The sequence below is a fragment of the Mauremys reevesii genome, linkage group 5, assembly GCF_016161935.1.
Source record: "Mauremys reevesii isolate NIE-2019 linkage group 5, ASM1616193v1, whole genome shotgun sequence".
NCBI lineage: Eukaryota > Metazoa > Chordata > Testudines > Geoemydidae > Mauremys > Mauremys reevesii.
The window spans coordinates 97412870-97434810 of record NC_052627.1 but is presented as its reverse complement, the minus strand read 5'-3'; the positions used below and the strand labels follow the sequence as shown (position 1 = coordinate 97434810).

Below are 21941 nucleotides of genomic sequence, written 5' to 3'. Positions count from 1 at the left end.
GATTTTTCAGAGGGGCCTAAACTAGTTGTTTCAATGGGAACTGGAAACCAGCTTTTTAAAGGTATTTAGGTGCTGAAAGATGCAGCTATATGACCAGTGGGATAGTAAACAACAAAGGACAAGTAGTAGTATTGCAGTAGCTCCTCAACAGCCCTGCTGGATCCAGGAACCCACTGTGCTAGGCGCTGTACAGACAGAGTTGATTTTTGATCTTATACCTTATACCATTAGTACACATGATAATTATTCCAAATATTGCATGAGATCTGTCACATTCAACTAATATATCTCAGAATATTACACTACCATATTCACTTTAAAATGCAGGATGCAGTGTTTGGACCATAGCTGCTAAGCCAGTCCTTTGATTTTCTGTATCCTTCAGAGATATAGATTTATTACTTACTGTCAGTCTAATGGCAAAATCTCTAATCTGAGTGAAGGGATTACAGGATCTAATATTTTCCCTTCTGAAATTGTCTACTCTGGACTTTTTTTTTTTTTTTATATGGAAGCAGCCTGCAATCTTTACATTTTCCAAGCTATGACCCAGGATGACAGATGATAGAGGAGAGAAGGGACTGGGATCCAGAATATCTCAGCCTGACAGGAGTGAATGGAAGGGAAACACCACTTCTGCCACATGGCTCCTCCTACTCCCTCGACCCCATAAATGCCCCTCCATGGGGCTTCATGGTGTGGGAGGTGTGAAGCTGGCGGGAGAGCTGAGGAGAATGTATTGTACTTGGCTGAAACCTGTGGGACTTTGGAAGGTAAATTCATTCTTGCCTTCCCAGCATTAACTTACTCTTCTCCTCTCTGCGATTTGGAACCTTCTTCTGGGGAAGCTCAAGGGGCACTGAAAGAGGAGTCCCTGGGAGCACTACTGCTGGAGGAGCCATGTGCCTAGGGGTCTAGAGAAGGTGGAGCCGCTAGGCAGAAACAGGGTCTCCATGGATCCCGTGGATTCAGAGAGTGGAACCCCCATCAGTTCTGGGATGAGAAGAAAGGCATTCTGCCCCCCCACCCCCCCAACAGAAAAACTCAAGGAAAACTACATGAGCCCAAACATGTGACATTTCTTGGACATAGCCCACCTATGCTATTTATTATTATTTGTATTGCCCCAGTCGGGGACTAGGGCCCCATTGTGCTAAGCATTGTATAAACATGCAATAAAAAAAAGAAAATAAGTCCTTCTCCCAGAGAGTTCATAATCTAAATGACTGACCTGATGCGCCAGGTGGAGGAGAGAAGCAAACAATAGGGGCGGGGGACAGTAATGAGTGCTCTGCCTTCAGCTTCTTACAAAACGGCAATTAGCAACCCCACCTTCCCCAGCAAGAACACTCCAGTCAGCAGAGCCTATGGCTGTTTTCTTCAGAGTCCAGCCGGTGCAACTGCCCCATGCTGGGATTTCACCCTGGGAATGCGGTTTGACCTGCTACGTAATGGAGATGACTGGACAGGAAAATCCATTGAACCTGCAGAATCACTACCACGGCCAAGACCTGTGCATTAAAGAGAGTTACACTAAACGTTTACAGGGTAAAATGTCACTCGGTGCTTCAGAGAAAGCCTTCATAGTAAAATAAATGAGCAGAGTCTTTGTTTTCAAGCTGCTGAATACAGAAGGAGTTAGTTGAAACATTTAGATTTGGACTTATTGAACGTTCTTTCGTAATGAGGAGCACCCAAACCAGCCAGTGCTTTGATGGCATTATTTGTGAACTTTCACAGAAAGAAATACCAGTGTCAGTATTTAAGTTAGCAGTTACAAATGTGTCCAAAGGTTTAAACTTAGCAATGAAGATGTGCTCTGGGCTGAAAGGTTTTACCCAAACACTCATTTTTGTACCAGATTTGAAAAGATCCATATTTCCTTTTAAGTTATTAAAGTTATTGAAAAATGGAGAGAGAGGTTGACTGGATTAAAATGTGTGGTTTGCACTGGTACAGCCCATAATTATTTATCCATATGCCCCCATCACGAATATCTGAGCACCTCACAAACACTAATGAATTTATTATACTCATCACAGCTCTATGTAGTAGGGAAGTGTCATTCCCAGTTTATAGAAAGGGAGTGAGACAGATTTATAGGCCCTGTTCCAACAAAACACTTAAGTTAACTTTAAATACAGGAGTAGCCCATTGACTTTAAGCATGTAAGTTAAGTGCATGCTTAAATGACTTCCCCCAAAACCACATAGGAAGGTTGTAGCAGAACCAAGACTCAAACCCAGTTCTCTGAATCCCAGAAACAATTAGCCCACGAAACAGGTTGCCACAACATACAATTGAAGCCAAGAACTCAAAGAGTCAAAGGGAGATCGGATATTTATATGGACAACATGAATTTCCAGAATACTACTACTAAAGATGACAAAAAAATAAATTTTGGAAGAAATATAAACCTTCATATTTCAGGGTTTATGGCAATCTCTAAGTACTGGGGAATAGGTGGAAAACTGTCTGGGGGGGGAGGATATCCTAGAAATGTCAGCTGACAGGGTTTTTGCCCTTCCTCTGAAGCATCTGTTGCAGGCCACTAACAGAATAGTGGACTAGACTTGTGACTGATATAGTCTGGCCATTTCTAGGTTTCATTCCTATACTTCACAAAATGTAACTAAAAACATAGTAACAACAAGCAATATGGCCTAAGAAATTCCAAAACTTTTGTGGGGATCTCTTTTTGTTTGCCTGTTTGTTTTAAAAGGGATTAGGGATCTTTCCCACAGTATGGCAGGAATAATCTAACTCAAATATTTTGGGATACATGGATTTAACATGTAATAAAATTCTTCACAAGATCAATAATTTACATTTTGCCTGCATATGATATTCCATAACAGTATTGTTAATGCTGTTTTTTTTAGCAGAACTCATGTGGAACCAAGAAAGTGACATTAGCCATCTAACCCCTTGTAACCTGCTGCTTTTGTGGAAATGATCTGTGTGTTCAAAGACCAAGGGATTTGTTGCCATCATTGGCTTGCCATCTGCTCGAGGCATTCAGCTGTATCTAGCACAACAATGCTGGCAAGTTTTCATGAGTAAATACACAACAACATTTGTATGTTTACAGCATCTATGAGAAATGTGGGGAGGGTGGGCTCTTTACTATGTGTTTCTAGAGCAAGTCAAACCCATTAATTAAATTCAGTCTCACGTCCAGCTTCAAAAGTAAAAACAGAGCCAACTTCTGGGGTTTGGCAGCTACAGGACCTGGGTGGTGGTTTTGTTTTCTCTCTTGAGAGTTTGGTTTGGGTTTTTTAATCACGTGGGCAGATTAATTTTTTCTGCTTTGACCACGTGGGGATTTGAGCACCCTTAACTCCTGCAGAGTCAATAGGAGCTGAGGGTTCTCAGTATTTCAAAGAAGGAACTAAAACTTGCAGGATGAAGTCCTATCTCATAAGACATTTCTCCCCTAGCAGTTCAGTAAACAGTTTAAAATTAGAAATCAGCAGCACCTCAGTCTGTTCTACTCTAGATCCTGTCCCTGGCTTTAATGAGGCTAGTGTAATGGGAAGAAAATCTGTTAATGACATTTGCATAGCTCATATTACCCCAATTCAATTTTATTTAATTGTAAATGACATATGTCTCTTGCAAACACAAAGAAAAACATCCATTTAATAAACCTCTACCCTGATATAAACGTGACCCAATATATCGCAGTAAAGCAGTGCTCCGGGGGGGGAGGGGGGCTGCACGCTCCGGGGGATCAAAGCAAGTTCAATATAACATGGTTACACCTATAACACGGTAACATTTTTTGGCTCCCGAGGACAGTGTTATATCGGGGTAGAGGTGTACATACAATGCACTAGAACAGGGGTTCTCAGACTTTTGTACTGGTGACCCCTTTCACACAGCAAGCCCCTGAGTGCAAACCCCCCCCCTATACATTAAAAACACTTTATGTATTTAACACCATAATAAAACTTGCGACCCCGCCCCATATAATAACCTCGCGACCCCGAGGGGTCCCAGCCCCCCCGTTTGAGAACCCCTGCACTAGAATGTCAATCAGAAGACGCTAATAAAAACTCTTCGTCAGCACAATACTAAAAGGGCAAAAATTGCCACCAATTTGATTACTACTGGGTATTGAGAAAAAAAATAAAACATCTTTTGAGATGGTGATAAAAATTCCTTTTTATACAAGAGAGGTAAAATCCAGTGTGCTCTGAGAAGCTGACAAATTCTACAATCCAAAAGATGACGAGGTAGATATTCCAATGCTCCACATATATGTGGGCAAAAATGAAGATGTGGAACTTTTCCATATCTACTTTAAATATGGCAGTTAGATGGTTTGAAATCTTAACCGAGAGCTGGTCTACACTGGGAACTTGCATCAGCAGAGCTACGTCTCTCAGGGGTGTGAAAAATCCACGTCGCTGAGAGAGAGAGAGAGAGAGAGAGAGAGAGAGCGCGCGCGCTGTTCAGACTTAACCCCCAGTGTATGCTACGCTGCCAGAAGAATTCTTCCATCAACCTAGCTATGACCTCTCAGGGAGGTGGTTTACCTACACCGGCAGGAGAAACCCGCCCCCCCCCTTTCAGTGTAGGTCATGTCTGCACTGAAATGCTACAGTTTAAACACTCACAATGTAAGAACAGGAAGTTTTCTGGGATGTTAAATGCACAGGAACCTGAACCTTAATCCTAGGTTTGTGGAGAATCTTTACTAATAAAGTGCTTTATAACTTAGAGCAAAAAAGGAAACAGAAATGGGTTGTCCCACTCACCAGCTGGTACCATAAGCCTGGGAAAACTACCAGATTTTAATGTGTTTTGTTAAGTGCTATGGACCTTTATGGCACTTCATAAATTATAGCCCCGATCAGCTCCACTGGGATCTGTGCTCCAGGCAGCCAAAAGACTGCTAGGAGCAGGGAAGTCACAGCACAAGATGCCCACAACCTACTCCACAGGGAGGAGCAGGAGGTGGCCAGCACAGCCTATGACCTTGGTGGAACAGGTATAACCAGAAAAGTGTTTATTCTTGTGGAGCCCAAGCTTTAAAGGTTCCTTTCCCAGATGGAACCTCTGGGGGAGTGCAGCACTGGCACCATCACCTATGCTCCCCTCACAGTAAATACCCCACAAGGGCAAAAGCATGCACTTTCACCCCTCCCAGCTGAATCGGGCCCAACAACGATCACTGATGACAGTGGTATAGCAGGGACTGTGCAAGGAGAGAGCTCTCTCAGCCTTTCTGACTGGCTAGCAGAAAGGTAGGAATAATTCTCGGAAATCCCTTGCACGTATTGACTGAAAAGGCGTCACTCCTTAGAAACCCATACATTTGGGGTTTGTTTACATTTTCACTGTCTGGGGTGAATCTCAGGGGGACTTCTCCCTGCCCTCTATATCTAGGTGAGCAAAACAGATACTTATACCCTCCTTGGTGGTAGATGGGGGTGCAAGCCATCTAAATACAGAAACTAGCCAGAGCACAGGACTTTTCCTGGAGATTAATGACCATCTTGGGTTAATAGCCTCAGACCATCTTCTCTTGCCAAGCCTGTCATTAATCCCCAGAAAATGGCCAGGACCTTTATGGTTACTGCTCAGATGCATCACCAAGCAAAACTCTCCTGTTTCAGCAACTGGACCCATGAGAAATACCAGACAGTGTTTCCCCTCCACACAGGTTAAAAGACGAACGGCATCTTGGTTCCTCATTTATCTACTTTCTATTGTTAATGACTGAATGTTAATATTTATAAAAGGAAAATATCTCCAGAAAGCAGCAGAATTCAAGAATTTATGAATTGGTTTAGTATAAATACACGAAAATCTCACTACAAATATCTGTTAAAAGTCAGTCACACTTTGATGAAATAAGATGAGCATTTATTTCTTAAAATTTTAAAAAGAAAAACACTTTTACCTTTTGCCCCGCAAAAGTTAAGAAAACTTTAGTAATATAGGTATTTACTTAACCCTGCCCTTATAGGATCTAGATAAGAGGCATACAGCTTTAGGATTGCAAAAATTATTTCTGGATCCCGGAGCTTTCCTGAGAATAATATGCATGATTTCAAGTTCAGCTGTAGTTCCATATGAGTTTTTCCTTTCACAGTTTTACAACAGAACTTTAAAGAATTTGATTCTGCTCTTAGTGAAGTCAACGAGAATTTTGCCATTGACATGCAATGGGCCTTTCAAAAAACTTCTCATTCAAAATTCATCCCAAACTGCTTTTTACCAAAGGTTGCATAATACAGTTATAGAGTGATATGCCATATATAAAAAATAATAGCAACGTGAGTATGACAGAAAGGTCAAGAGCTCATGGAAATCAGAGGTTTGCAGCTGAAATTTGAATGGAGATGGAAAATTGCTGAGAGAGAGAAACTGTTTCAGACAATAGAAGTGGCAGAGGAGAAGGCTCTTGAACTAAGTAGCAAGACTACACACGGGGCAGAACGAAGAAGGGGAAAGAGTCATGAGGGAAATAAGAAAAAAAAAACTTTCCTTTAGGTTCAAAATAAAATAGTTTTGATAATCACACGTGATCCTAAACCATGAGTTGGGGGAATTAAAATCAGTACACTTGTTCAAACAATGAAGGGTCCTGTGGCACCTTATAGACTAACAGACGTTTTGGAGCATGAGCTTTCGTGGGTGAATACCCACTTCTTCGGATGCATGTACATCCGACGAAGTGGGTATTCACCCACGAAAGCTCATGCTCCAAAATGTCTGTTAGTCTATAAGGTGCCACAGGACTCTTTGCTGCTTTTACAGATCCAGACTAACACGGCTACCCCTCTGATACTTGTTCAAACAATGTAAATCCAGTATTGCTTACAGTCCTGTTTATCTGGAATACCAATGTATGATGCTCTGGCATCAGGGAGAAAGGGTTAAACATTGTTTTGTTTCACTGAGTAAACCAAACACTACTCCCCTTTGATCCTTAGGGTGAGGGAGTCTATTTTCTTCTTCATGTAACCTTATACAACAAAAGAGCCCTGCATGGTGCATACATTCCTTAGGGACTAAATTCCAAACAAAGCAATAGCATAGCAAAGGTGGAGTAGTAGCTGCACAGCCTGCACAGAGAAAGCAGAATAACTTGAACAATGAATGCTTTGCATTTGATCACAGATACAATTTAAAAAAAAACAAACGAAACCAACCTAAAAAGGGGCGCAAAAAAACCAGGAAGGTAAACATGGAAACTACTGATCACAATTATTAAAAGGTTCCTTCTGCTGCTGCACAAAACTGCACCCAGTGTTTATGCCAAAGCAGGCTTATCATATTTCATTTAGATTTTAAACCATGTGACTTTGAGAGACTGTATTTTCAGGAACCAAACAAAAAAGGAAACACAATAGGTGTGTCTATGGAATAAGTAATTGGAACTGCCAATGATGGGACATGGAGTTTAGGCTAATCATTTGTATTAAAAATCGTAGGTTAATTTGTAACGTGAAAATTGCTTTCTGCCTGGACCCATGACGACTATGTGGCTTCCACTCAGTCTCATAAAAGTGCACTCAACCTTCATAGACATGGTAAGCATTACTTTATAGGGCATGAGTCAAATCATATGTCATTGTATCTTATGGCATATAAGAGCATAGCAGTACCCAAATGCATTCAGAGGCACACAGGGGTTTTCTGTCCTTCAGAACAATACAAAAGAGTAGGATATGGAAATATGCCTTTGTTTTATTGACCAGACAAATCGAGAAAGTTTCCTAAAGTCACTAAGAGGAGGACATTGCTAAGCAAGTGATAAATGGAGAAAGAGGACTTTGTTTTAGGAGGCAGCCGTGGTTTGTGGGAATGACAAACATACACAGTTGAAATTGTAAGTTATGTGAGCGTGCTCCAAACGTGGTGGAAGGAATAATTTTAAATCAAGTTGGGCAAGTCCAAGAATTTAAAAAATATTAAAGTTTAAATATAAACTGAGATTGGTTACCACTTCTGGTTGACACCATGAAGAGCAGAATCACTGATCTGCAGGTTTATTTGAATGTCTGTCAGTTTTTCCATGTTCTCCTTCGTTACACATAAAGTCTCGAACACTACTATGTTTTCTAATGCTAGTCCTTAGAGTATTAGGCAAATAATCTTATGAATTAATTCTTTAAAAATCCCTTTTGTTTAACAGAAACTGATCCCATATATTGTGGTTTAGGGAAAATTCCGAATGGAACAACTTAATTACCTGACATCTAGTAATGGATATGCTTGCCAAAAACGGTGACTCATTGTCTCTTCGCTTTGGGGTTTTTTCTTCTCCATTTTTAGTCGACATATAAATTCGCTCCTGGCAAGAAAAAATATTGTATCTGCTAATCTTTAACTCCAAACTTTGTCAGCAAATGAAAACAATTCACAGTAAATAAAAAGGCACCTTAGGGTTTAATTCATTAACACAAAATGTAGCTTCTGTATTTGCTAGCTAAAATCTGCACTCTCTCAATGCAATGTAAGCAGGATGCAGATTTCACTGTCAGGTGAAATTGTAACGCTCCGTAGTGTGTGTAAACTCTTAGGCCACAGCCTGGATTCCTACATCCAACAAGCAAGGACATGAGGATAACAATCCCCTGTAAACCCTAGAGCAGAACAGAAATGAATGAGAGAGTTTTACGGGACCTATTTTATAATTAAGAATGAGCAAATTCATCCACATCAAATATAACAGAACTAAAGTTGACAGACACCAGAGAACTCTTCTCCTTCACAAACTGACACAACCAGATACAAGTTCAACACTACATGGCATCACTGAGAAGAAATCTCCATAAACCTATTTACTCCATAGCATCTGATGTGCCTTACCCCTAAGGGTACAGAGCTAGGTAAGTAGTTAAGAGTTCCCAGGTTTTCGTCAAACCCCAGGGGTAGTCAAAAACCCACATAATCTGATTCTACAGAACTCAGGCCCTTTTTTTTTTTAAAGGGGGGTGAGAAGAAGAGAGGGAAGGGAGCGGGGAAGGCAAAGTAACTCTTTTGGTTGCACAGGAAACCTTTCAAATATGGACTGAGTGCAAACCCACACTAACCCAATGCAGAGTTCTTAGCATGATTCTGCTGCAGACAGTCTGAACTGGCAGCTCTGAAAAAGGTGTATGACTGTCAACTGCCTAACTGGTATAATTTGACTGGTAACACTGAAATCTCATGATGGGATTTTGAGAGCTTTATTTTCCAACAATTTAGGTGTGGAACTGTGAGCCTGATTTGCATAACTGCAAATACACACACAAAACAAATAACTGCATGCAAAAATAGCCTAAAAATAGGGAAGGAACAATGGTGGTTCTGAAAGTGCTCTGTATTCATATTTTCCCTACTAACCACTGCTGAATTTCAGAATGACATTACTAAGGACCCAATCCTGCATGGGGTTCTGCTTACAAGCACCCATAGGCTCATGCGGCATGCCACCAACTTCACTGATCCCCCACATAGGGTGCATGGTTCGAGCAAGCAGAACCCTGTGCAGGATCGACACCTGATGAAGTAATATATAATGGATGTACTGCCCTCAATCTTTGTACAAACATTCTACTGTCACTAGTAAGAAATGCGTATATGACAAACTTCATAGCCTGGGCCCCATATTTTGCCCATTTCATGGAATGAGGTTGACCTGCTGATTATACAGTCCTGCCTCTCACAATCACACACACTATTTTTTGTGGATATCTGGAAACAAAAAGTTAATATCCTTTAAAAGATAAAAGTATCTGCATATTCAAATTCTATCATCATATGAACATATCTACCCCGTCTGTCAATGGTTGGTAGAGACATTTTAATGCAATTTTCATTCAGCCAGGAGCACACATCAGAGACAACAATATCTTTACTAGTACGTGCAGTATTGGGGAAATGCCTGAAGCATTTGATAAGTTTCCAGGTTCATGAAGATTCAAAGGGGGAGGGTGGGGGGTTCGGACAAGTGTAAGGTGAAGAGAAGGTTTTAGGTGATGATATAAATATCCTGGTCCCTTCGAAAATATACCGTACAATCGCATATTTGAGTATTTGCTTTTTTTTTTTTAAATTTAAAAAGCCAGTAATTCACATAAGCCACAATCCAACCAAGCATGCGCTTTACTTTAAGTAGGCTAGTATTCCCATTCACTTCAATGGGTTAAGCTTATACTTAAGTCCTTTGCTGGATCAGGGCTTAATCTGATTTTTGATTTTTTATTTTTTTTAAAAAAGAGAAGTGTATGGAGGCGGGGGGGAGCTGGGAACCCTACTACATTGCTATGGTCAAAGAACCAGGGCTTAATACTGTTGTAAATATTTTGCAATATAAACATGAGAAAGAGGCAGCTCCCAAAACGTTACTGATTCCATGAGTCAAAAACATTTGCTTTCTTATTGTAGGATCAGGACATTTGAGAAATTAAACATTTAGAGGAAACTGAGTGCACATCCTTATTGGTACATCCTGGAGTACACCCTGATCAGTAAGAGGATCTTTATTCTCCTCTTGTAGGTTTTGGATTTAGTAGACATTCTTCTGATATGACATTATGTCTTCTGCATTCAGGCGCAATAAGCATTTCATCGGATTATTTTTTTCTCTGTGCTAGCCTATCACATAGTCTAATGATGATGATGTGTGGTCATACCTACACAGACTGACAGGACAGGTTCTGAACTGTGTTTCCTTCCAGGCTGATCTTCATTCTGTAGTGACAACTGAAAGCCTCCCTGTTTTCACTTTGAAGTTCAGAAAATGAAACATCATAAAGAGATTTTAACTAATCAGGGGTACAGCAGTGACTCACTCAAATTAAAATCAATTAATTCAATCCAAAGAAGGAGAGCAAGAGAGAGAGACAGAGAGCGCAAATGGGAAAAGACAGACAACAGGATGTAGAGAAAGAAAAGAACAGAACAGGATAAGATCTTTGGGAGAAGATAGGAGGGACCTGAGGGAAAAAAGAAAAAAAAAAAAAGACAGGAAACCTGAGAGGCAATGCCAGGGCCAACAGAGAGAGTACTGACCTCAGCGGGTCCCATTTGAGCTGGTTGCAGGCCCCCAGTTCACTCCAACCGAGGGACAATCCCAGCATTCCTATAAATATGGGGAAACCTCTGGGCTCCCTCCAGTAGTTTTTTCAGAACAGAATCCCTTTCAGTCACATTCACTGCTTCCAGGTTACTGCAGTTTTTTTTCACTGCAAGTGGCTCACAGTTTAAGTGTCTTTGTGCCCCTGGCAATGTCTCTAGCAGCATTAATTAATCAGAGGTATTTAAAATATCCAGGGCAAGATGATTTTCAGGATACCAGGACAGTCAGAACATGACGGCAAGGGGCCCATTCCCTAACTGACCTCAATCCTGACTTTAAATTCATGTTCCCAAAAAACTCAGCTGTACATTTAGAATGGTATCCATAGCCATCCTTCCTATACTCAGGACTCCTCTCCCTTAAATTAAAATACACAATTCTACATCATGTAAAGGGCTGCCTATGTGCAGACATCCACCAAACCCATTTGAACACCTCAACCCAAAACCCAAATTAAAAAGAAGTGTGTGCACTAAACAGGCAGATGAACAGCAGAAGGTAGAGCCACCAGCTACCAAATCTGCACACACAAGATTCTAGGCATGCAATAACCTTGTGATACTAAAATTACATGTGCAAAAAAATTGAAGGTGCAATTTTGGGCACATACACTTAGATGCTCCTTTAGAAAATCTGGCCTACATGTTTCATTAAATCTAGAACAGCTGAGTCCATGTTTTGCTTCAGAAATTTTCCAGTTGGACTAAGGATTCTGTGCTATAATTAGTCTTTTAAAAGTTCTGTTAGCCACACTCCCAGCATTACCCATGAAAGTAGGTAAAACCACCATAGACTAGTACCTCTGCATGGAGCTTATAAGCGAAGTTTGTGCAAGAGGCAACGTGGTCAAGTAGAGTGACAATTGGGTTGAAGCGGCCCAAATAGAGCTTTGACTTCACAGCAGTATAAAATCATGTTGTGTTGCCATGCAGTGGTGATGAAGTTATGGCACAGAGGACTAATTAAATAGCAGTACTGCTGATAGACTTGGTCAGGAATTTTTTGATGAAAGTGGTCTTTCACTGGAAAGGTTTCTCAGGTCTACAGGGAAAAAGAAAGACCTCTCACCCCTGAATAGCAATTGGATATTCCCCTGGTATGTGAGAGATTCAAGTTCCTGCTCTGAATCAGGGACTTGAACCACCTTAGCACCAGGCTACTAGTTATTCTGGGGTCTCTCTTTCTAAATTGCAAAAAAGTTTAGTTTTTGTTCCAATGCAGAATGAAACCAAATGTCAAAACATCAAAACTTCTTCATGAAATAGAATTCATGTTGGCCAACCAGCGCTAATTGCTAAGAACCAGTCTGTCCTATAGATTTCAGAGTGGCAGCCGTGTTAGTCTGTATTAGCAACAACAATGAGGAGTCCTTGTGGCACCTTAGAGACTAACATTTATTTGGGCATAAATAAGTTTGTTAGTCTCTAAGGTGCCACAAAGACTCCTCATTGTTTCTGTCCTATAGAGTTTTTCCTCACAGTTTTTACCCCTAGAGAAATTAAAAAGAAAACACCCTTCCTAGTCTTCTCACCCTCTATAGTACACCTCTACCCTGATATAACACAGTCATTGGGAGCCAAAAATCCCTACCGCATCATAGGTGAAACGCCGTTATATCGGGGTAGCGGTGGCAGGGCTGCAGCGGTGATTTAAAGAGCCTGGGGCTCTGTCCGCGGGGAGCCCCAGGCCCTTTAAATCACCAGCAGAGCCCTGCTGCCGCAGCCCTGGGGTAGCAGCAGCAGGGCTCCAGCGGTGATTTAAAGGGCCCGGGGCTCCCTGCAGCAGCCGGAGCCCCGGATCCTTTAAAGCACCTCTGGAGCCCTGCTGCTACCGCGCTATATGCGAACCCGTGTTATATCGGGTTGCGTTATAGCAGGGTAGAGGTGTACTCTGAGCAGTGTCCATCACACTGGACATTTATAAAACTGGCACAGGTAAGGCAAAAAAATACTCTAAAATGGTCAAATAAGAAAACAAAAACAAGCCTCATCCCAAATTGATAAAGCGATTCCACCTTCAGCAGGTTTGTAGGCTTTGGTCAAGTCTAAAGTGGGAGTCTGAGGTACTATGCAAGCAAAACCTCCCTCCCTCCCTCTCTCTCTTCTGGCTCAGAAGGTGGCTTAACATGCAGTTCTGCTTACAGATTAAAAAAAACAAAACCTTTTGACTTGAACTGTCAACTCTGAGAGTTCATTCTAGGCATTGAAAATCAAGCTGTGTTGTTTTCAGTTCATTCAGCACCAGCAGTAATAAACTATTTTGTAGGCTAAATTCTGCCGTTATTACATCTTTCCAATCCTCATCAAATCTCCTAGGGGTTCCAAAAATGTAAATAAGGGCAGAATTAGTTGATGATGCAAGAGTCAGAAATCCAGCTCATTCTCATGTTGCTGTATTGACTACACTGCTGACAGTAATGAGAGCATAGGAATTGCCATCAGACCAGTGTCTCTGATGGTGGCCAGCACCTGATGCATCAGAGGAAGCAGTAAGAAAACTGTAATATAATAATCAGCTTGTAAGAAGGTGGTATGATTTTCTGGTGACCGGCCTATTACTACTGTCATCCCACCATATTTCAGTAATGCCTACTTTATCAGGATACCTTTTTATTGTTAGACATTCTAGTTCACCTATTTTTGAATGTAAGCTTCTCTCACTCATTTCTAGCCAGTTCTAGTTTTAATTTTTGGCTGTGTGCCTATATTAATTTAACTCTTTAATCTGATTCCAGAAAAACAACAGGGTATGTTCTTCTCTGATCAACCTGCCCTTCATACAGTTCAGCTGTAATTTCTGTCCTATCCTTTACTAGATACAGAGACACCTTTGTTCTATTGCCATCCCTAACAGATGTCTTTGTCTGACCTGGTGCTTCTCAGTACCTGTTGGCTTTCTTCAGCATTTAAATAATCCACCAAAATTATGTCCATATTTTGTACAACAGTTTAGTTCTATTCCTTCTGTACTGGCTCTTCCTAATCCAAAAAAACTCTATGGAACCAAATAAATTTAAACCCTTCTTCTCACCATCTTCTCATCCACGTAACCTTGAAGTCTCCCTTGTCTAGCTGTTGCTGCATCTGGAACTAGAAGTATTTTTTGAGACAGCTACCAAGAGTCCCTGGATTTATACCTTGCCCGTAATAATCTAAGACAGGGTTTCTCAACCCATGGGTCAGGATCCAAAACTGGGTCGTCAGAATGTTTCGAAGGGTTGCGTGGCAGCTCCTGTGGCTCCTGTCCCACAGGGCTAGCTGAGCTCGCCTTCCTGCTGCAGGCACTGCAACCTCTGAGTTCCCAGCACCATTCAGCTTTAGCCCAGCCATCATGATGATGGGAGTCCGAGTAGGACAAATTTGAGCGTGTGACTCTGCAACCCCATGAGCCAGGTCACAACTCCACTCACATAAAATTTGGTCCAGTCAAGGGGGCAGGGCCAAACCTGAGTGGCACTGCAACCCCAGGGTTGCAATGCCCAGAGCAAAGAGCCAAGCTCAGCCAGCCCCACAGCACAGGAGCTGCAGGGGTGAGTGACAAGCAAGACCCAACCCACTTGGGAAGGAGGAGGGGCAGGATTTGACCGAAACCATGCCAGGACCTCCACCCCCAGACTATTTACTGGGTCATGACAGGCCAGAAACATTTACACCTGGGTCTTGAGCCCAAAACAACTGAGAACTACTGATCTAAAGTTGCTCCCATGCTGAGAAAGGCATCAGACAGAGCAAGTACAAGGAAGTCTGAACTGCATGGGAGTTTGGTGCCAAGAAGAGTGGGATGCTCAAATAACTGTTAGTGGAAGAAAGCATAGAAAAATGATTAAATAAATAACCTCAGTGTATCCAGTGGAGGTAAAGAACTAGCAATAGATTAGTCAAGGTAAGAGGGACTATGCAGTTCAGTGCCTGAGCCAACTTCCATTGAACTCAGTGGAAAGTCCTCTAGGACTTATCCAACTCCCTTTGAAGTAAACAGAGTGCATAATGTATTACTATTTGCCTTGTGGCCACATGTATGCACCCAGTGCAAGAAACACATGTCCCTCGGCATCTTTGGGACAGAGTTGCTGAACTGGGGGAGGCTTAATTATTTACAGAGACAATGTGCAGGGGCACTCTAGGACGCGTCTACCTCAGAAAAGGCTGTCTTGATCCTCCAGTTGGTGAAGTCAGTGTCATGACTGAAGGACACATGGAGAAATATCAATAGCTGGGTGACTATAAGAGACATTAGATGACTTGTCTTCACAGCAAGAAGGTGGTAGATCTCACATAGGGCGACCAGACAGCAAGTCTGAAAAATCGGGACGGGGGTGGAGGGTAATAGGAGCCTATATAAGAAAAAAAGACCCAAAAATCGGGACATCTGGTCACCCTAATCTCACAAGACATACTGAAACTTCTAGTGAAATCCATTAGGGAGGAGCCTGTGGTTGTGATACAGAATTGTACCAATAATATAAGGGAGTATAAGAGGGAGGTCCTGGAAGCTAAATGTCCATTATTAGGAGACAAAAATAGTTTAAAGATTGTCACTAAAAGCCAAATACACAAGGAACAGAACTGCCATTTTACATCACAACTTTTCTGACTGTAATTCCATGTTAAGTAGCCACATATTTTAAAATAAAACATTAAAATTTAAGTCTTTCTAGCATGCATTCATTCCCATATGCCTCTCTCCTAGCATACCCATACATCAAGTCAAACAAGTTCACTACATGACATTTTTCTAATGATTTCCTTAAAAAGTCCCTGAAGCATAATAGCAATGGCCCTTTGAATTCCCCAGCCAGGGCTGCAGCTAACTGTCTCCAAAGCTATGGAGCAGATAATCAGATCTGCTTAATGCAAAAAAAAATTCTGCTTCTACTGAAGAACAGTTAAACTCAGAATCTTAGGAACCTGGGCTTTAGCCCAACCACTGTCTTGGTTTTGTTTATATTTTTATGCTTCTCCTCACAACCCACTCACTTGCCACTTCATTTCTTCACTGCAAGGGGCCTGGCATAAAACTCACAAGCTGCATCCTCCAGCAAAATGCTGAATTAGCCTTCAAGGGGTGCTGGTCAAATGAGTAAGCATGTCCTGCTTTTCCCTCCAAGAGTGTCAGTCCATTGGGTATCTGTAATGCTTGGAGTCTCCACTACCCCCAGGGATGAGAGTCACCAATCAGCTGCTAATGCTCAGTTTCTAACATGGCAGCCCACTGCACTATTACTATGCCATTAGGCCTCAAACTCTCTCTGGTGTCAAGTCTAGCTATCAGACATAGAAGTTATCAATACAGACAGCTTGTCCGGAATCCTTAATAAAGCTGCCATCAATACATCTGAGTCATTCTACAGCCTATTATATGGCATTCATCTGATCAGGCTATTTTAAAGCCTTTTAAATAATGTCGTTAGAGACACAGTTTTAAAAAACTCAAGTTCTAGATTTTACTTCCCATTCTAACCCCATTATTTGGTCAGTAACACTTTCTTCTGCCACAAGAGCCTCACACTTGTAGAATATTTAAAATAGACTGAGCAGCATATTACAATGTACTTCATATTAAGTTGCATCAATGTTAAAATAAAATGAACTCAGTTTGCAGCTGGATGTACTTCTGCATCTCCTCACCAGTCAAGGACGTTGCCTATTACTTCCATAAGAGTTTGTAAGTGCTCATGCTCCTTGCAGTCTAAGAACACAAGGCAAGACAGTTTTCTGCACAACGTGGTACAGAAACATACCCATTGATATATGTAGCATGTATACAGAATCTGATATACCTATTAATTATTATTATTACTGTGAGCAAGCTGGCCTAAATTAATACTACAGCAATGGATTAGCTGGTGATGTCAGACACCAGCAATGCTGGCCAAACAGGATATGCTGGCACACAAGATTGAGCTGCCAACTCAGCTCAGAGCTGGCTCTCTTTGTGCATTCCAGTGATGTCTTTCAGTGGTACAGAATCCCAGCAATGTGATCACCCCTGGCTAGAATGACCCACTGTCCATCTTCTGAGCACTCAAGTAATAATTGATAATGCAGTGATATTACAGTGTTATGTAGTATTACAAGCAGTGACCAGGTGGCTGAAGGGGGTTAAAATGGGTAAGTAGTGGACATGTGACTGCTGCGCACTCAACCAAATATGGTTTGCACACTATTAACTTGTCCTTCCGCTCAGCTGTTTGCTGGAACTACCTATTGCCTCTTGCCATATGTTTAGGCTGTAAGTTCTTTGGGAAAGGGACTGCATTTTCAGACATGTATAGGGGATGCTTATCACAGTGGGGCCCTGATACCTGATTGGGGACTCTAGGCACTACGGTAGAACAAGTACTGAATAATAGAGGGAGAAGTCACTATGAACCCGGGACAAATGAACTTCAGCAATCATGAGAGATTAAAGTAAACTCAGGAAAGACGTCTGAAGAGGAAGTGAGTGATTATTTATGCTACTGGTCATATTTGTTTGTCCTGTGTGCAAACTAGCTAATGATTGCAAGGGATTTACCCTTTGCCCCACTTTTCCTTCTAAAAATCTAAAATGAAAATCATATTTTAACCTGATACGGTAAAAGTGGGGTGAGGAGATGCTCTTTGACTTATTGTTTTGGGTGGTAGAAGGAGGAAATCAGACAGGACACATTGTTCTCTCTAAACCTGAATAAATATTTAAAATCTGTTTACGGGTGTAAGAATGTAAGGGACGGGTTTAGACCTCATTATGTTTTACCGATCAGTGTGATTAATACCCACCATGTGCTTCTGGTAATAAGTGCCTTAGGAGGCTGTATCCCCTCAAACTTCCTCCACGGAGATGGAAAGGAGAGAAACTACACATAAAAATAGAGATTAATGTGTATGTGAGAGAGAGACACAACACCAGAGTATAAGTGTTCGCTAGAGAAACACAGAGACGAAGAGGAACCGAAGAGTATTTGGGTATTACATGGTGTTACACAGCTCTTTTCAAAGCTGAGGTATCTCAAAGCAGTAACTTGGATACTAGCAGTGCAGTGACTGTAAGCAAACATGTTAGTCATTAAGGGCCTGTCCTGCAAGGCGCTGAGCACCTCCTGCCAGGTGCAGAGAACCCACAACTCCCATCAACCTCTGAGAGACCTAAGGGCACTCAGTACCTCAGAGGAGGCACTCAGCACCAAGCAGGACCAGGCCCTAAGTACTCAGCAGTAACTCACACAGGCAGCCTTGGACATTAGAGCCTGTTTTATAGAGAGAAGGAATGTTGGCCAGGATGAGAGAGAAAGCTGGAAAGAGGGAGCAGCATTGCAAGAGCACAGCACTCTCAGGTATGGAGAACAGCCTGTAAGGGGGCCCCTTTATAAAGGAAACAAAATAAAATACCTGGCTGGGAAATACCTCCCCTCCTTTCCTGAGGGAAATAGCCAACACACACACCTCCGAAGGTGCTCAGGAGGGTGTGAAAAGCTCCCACTGGAGAGAGAAAGCACCCACTGCACCAAGAAAAAGGAAGGATTTTACATGCAAAGTTATGAGATTATGGAGCCAGTAGGACTTAAAATAACCATGAATGATTACTTGTTTTATGGGAAGGTCAGCTAGGCAACAGCTAGCATTTACAACCGCAAAAATGACTTTTGCAGAAACCATCGCTGAAAGTCAACCTTAACTACATCACACTGGTGTCAGGCCACCTCCATGTGCCAGGAAGTGTCTGTCAGTGCTGGGTGAGAACATTTAAACTTTGCTTCCAATGGAAGATCTTTGCCCATTTGTAGCTGCTGGTCTGTGAGTCTTCAAGAAGAGGAGAAGAGAAGAACAAGGTGCAAGGGGCAGAACATATCACAGTGACCATATAAAAACATTAATGGACAAAGAAGGAGAAGAGGGTGAGGTTCAGAAAGGGAGCTGCCTCTGATGCACCAATGCCACCAACTGAAAATGTTTACAAGTTGGCAAAGCTGCATTTGATGAAAATTCTTGATATTATTACTGCATATATTGAAACTAATTAGTACCTATTTTTGGACTAATACAGTACAGATCAAACCCTGCCCTTTCAGCACGGTGAGTGGGAGGAGGGATGCTAGCAGATACACACTCTGCTCCAGGCATCTTGCCAATCAGGGCAAGTTTCCACTAGTCAAGACTTGGGCTCCATGGGGTGAGGATGCATTTTCTTACTATTCAGACATGTGACTGCATGCACCCCTAACTAAAGCATGCACCTGACCACAATATATGCTAGACACGTCCCTTGGCTAGCAAGACCACGCTCCCCCATGGGTGGCCATTGTGATTAAGCCAGAAGTATAACAATTAATTTGTAGCATTTCATATTTGAAGTAATTTGCAAGTAAATTGTAATTACTAATGTTTGCAATAGCATATTGAGATCCTGGGATGAAAAACACAGTAAGCCTTCTTATTAATTATTATTATTGCAAATATCTTGAACAAACAAATAACACATACATGTACTTGCAGATGTCACCACTCAGCCAGATGTTAAAATCATGATCAGTCAACTCCCATTGGCTATTTGGTAAGTATACTGTAATTTGAGGGATAATTGATAATTTTAAATACCGATGGCTCATTACAAATGTGCAGTGTGTTTGCTGTCAGTTGTTTATTAATGTTAAGTTTGATTACTATGTTCCTGTGAATTATTTAAATAGATTTGTCATTTCCAGGAAAATGTGGAGGTAAACAATTTAGAAACAATTCTGCTTAAAATGTCACCTATTCCATTTTGTATTATTTTGTTTTCTTGTTACTCTGAACGTTTGTATGACAACAGCAACTTTGTTACTTAAGGGTTCTGCTACTTTTGCTTTATATTCTTGTTGACGTAAGTCCTATTTTTGACAACAAAACAATTCCCATGTCAAAACTTCTATGTCATAAGGCCCTACCAAATTCGTGGTCCATTTTGGTCAATTCCATGGTCATAGACTTTTAAAAATAGTAAGTTTCATGGCTTCAGATATTTAAATAGTAAATTTCACAGTATTGTAACTATGGGGGTCCCAACCCAAAAGGGAGTCATGAGGGGAGTCACAAGGCTATTGGGGGGGGGGACATGAGGTATTGCCACCTTCACTTCTGCGCTGCTACTGGTGATGGTGCCTTCAGAGCTGGGCTCCCAACCAGAAGCCACAGAGGTTCCTGGAGGGGGGTATCATCTGGCCCCAGGGAGCAGCCCCCTACAGGGGAAGTAGTCCCATCCCTCCCCAATCTGGCCTGCACTAGCAGCTGGAGCCCTGCGCACAGTAGGAACCCCCAGCCCTGCTCCTCCCTCACACTAGCCAGATTTCATGGCGGAGATCAGATTTCACAGTCTGTGACACATTATTTACAGCCATGAATTTGGTAGGGTCCTAGTCATATAGGATTAATATTTTTGAGTAGAATAAGCCTCAAAAACACCCATCAGGGGCTTGTTCACCTGCACATCTACGAATGTGATAGATGCTATCATGTGCCAGCAATGTCCCTCTGCCATGTACACTGGCCAAACCGGACAGTCTCTATGCAAAAGAATAAATGGACACAAATCTGACATCAAGAATTGTAACATTCAAAAACCAGTAGGAGAACACTTCCATCTCCCTGGACATTCAATAACAGACTTAAAAGTGGCAGTTCTCCAACAAAAAAACTTCAGAAACAGATTTCAACGAGAAACTGCACAACTGGTATTAATTTGCAAACTGGACATCATCAAATTAGGCCTGAAGAAAGACTGGGAGTGGCTGGGTCACTACAAAAAGTAATTTTCCCTCTGCTGATACTCACATCTTCTTGTGAACTGTTGGAAACAAGCCACATCCACCTTGATTGCACTGTCCTTGTTAGCACTACAAAAGTAATCAACTGTTGACAATAGGCCACTACCACCTTAATTGAATTTGCCTCATTAGCACTGACCCCGCACTTGGTAAGGCAACTCCCATATTTTCATATACATACTGCTTACTGTATTTTTCACTCCATGCATCTGATGAAGTGGGTTTTAGCCCACGAAAGCTTATGCCCAAATAAATTTGTTAGTCTGTCACATTTGTTAGTGTGTGACAAGATGGCCGATGTAGTATGGTGTGTCCTGCACTTTTCTTGGTGGGGGGCTAAGATGCCACACCATGCCCCTGTTCTTGGGGCACCAAGGGCCCTGCTAGTGTCCCAGGAAGGTGGTAAAGGAGGGAAGCAGGAGAGGGGTCTGGGTTTGCTCCTTACTCTGAGTCCCAGCCCCTCTCAAGTCCTGCAGGTTCCTACCTTCTTCCTCCTTGGGTGGGGCACCTTCAGTCCTTAAACGCTGGGGGGGGGGGAGGAGGTCTCCCTCCCCTGTTGTGGCAGAGTCTCCCTTATTCCAGTTTTTTGATCTTTCAAGTCTCACAGCACACCTCCAAGCTAAGCTCCGCTCAGCTCTCCTTCTCCCCTGACTGCCTGAAGCAGGGGGTTTTATTAAGTTGCTAACAGGACCTTAATTGACTATAGGTGCTCCAATTAACTTGTAGCAACCCTCTCTAGTCTACAGGGAACCACACCTTAATTAGCCTAGGGTTTATATACTTCCCTTCGATCACTCTCCTACTGCTCCCTGGCCCTCCTGTATCACAGGTGCCACAAGAACTCCCCATTGTTTTTCCTGATACAGACTAACACTGCTACCGCTCTGAAAAGATATAGATGGGAATTTTTCCAACTAAATGAGTTTTTGTCAGCAAGTGCAACAGGCAAGGACCCAATTCATCAAAATCAAAAGGTGTCTCAGGTCCAGAATGCAATTTCTGGTCAAAATGAGAAAGAGACCATGACGCACCTCAGAATAGTCAATAGGGCACATTGCAGGTGAGTGCCCTTAA

General features: G+C 42.0%; 1 protein-coding gene across 3 annotated transcripts in view; it reads left to right on the top strand.

The window, feature by feature from the left end:
* Positions 1–21941, top strand: part of C5H4orf19 (chromosome 5 C4orf19 homolog) — a 68750-nt gene that overhangs the window by 23493 nt on the left and 23316 nt on the right. Inside the window, exons 1-3 of one of the 3 annotated variants that reach the window (XM_039541407.1) lie at positions 18330–18401; positions 18717–18962; positions 19561–19618. The gene's annotated coding sequence lies outside the window, so the exon portion shown is untranslated. Of the gene's footprint in view, positions 1–18316; positions 18402–18716; positions 18963–19560; positions 19619–21941 lie in introns of those variants that run through there. The other 2 variants (XM_039541405.1, XM_039541406.1) reach the window with 2 other exon arrangements.